Genomic DNA, 272 nt, shown 5'->3' on the forward strand with positions numbered 1-272 from the left:
AAAAAAAAAAAAAAAAAAAAACAAGCATAATACGGGCAAAGTGGAAACAGAACTAAAACGTTTAATAGATATTGGGTAATGAGAAACAAATGTTCAAATGGGAAGTGGAACAAGGAGAAAGGAGGAGACAAGAAAAAAAGTGAAAACAGAAAAAGTGGAGGGCCGGGGATTTAGCTCAGCGGTTGGTGTCCTGCCTTGCAAGCACAAGGACCCGAGTTCAATCCCCGGCACCAAAAAAAAAAAAAAAAAAAAAAAAAAAAAAAAAAAAAAAA

The 272-nt window shown here is 34.9% G+C and overlaps 1 protein-coding gene across 4 annotated transcripts in view; it reads right to left on the bottom strand.

Annotated features, from left to right (window-relative positions):
* The window catches only part of Hipk3 (homeodomain interacting protein kinase 3), an 89,071-nt gene that overhangs the window by 77,752 nt on the left and 11,047 nt on the right, over positions 1-272 (bottom strand). The window lies entirely within an intron of this gene.

This window comes from Fukomys damarensis, unplaced genomic scaffold (assembly GCF_012274545.1).
Source record: "Fukomys damarensis isolate Sample0158 unplaced genomic scaffold, DMR_v1.0_HiC HiC_scaffold_27, whole genome shotgun sequence".
In the NCBI taxonomy this organism is placed as follows: Eukaryota; Metazoa; Chordata; class Mammalia; order Rodentia; family Bathyergidae; genus Fukomys; species Fukomys damarensis.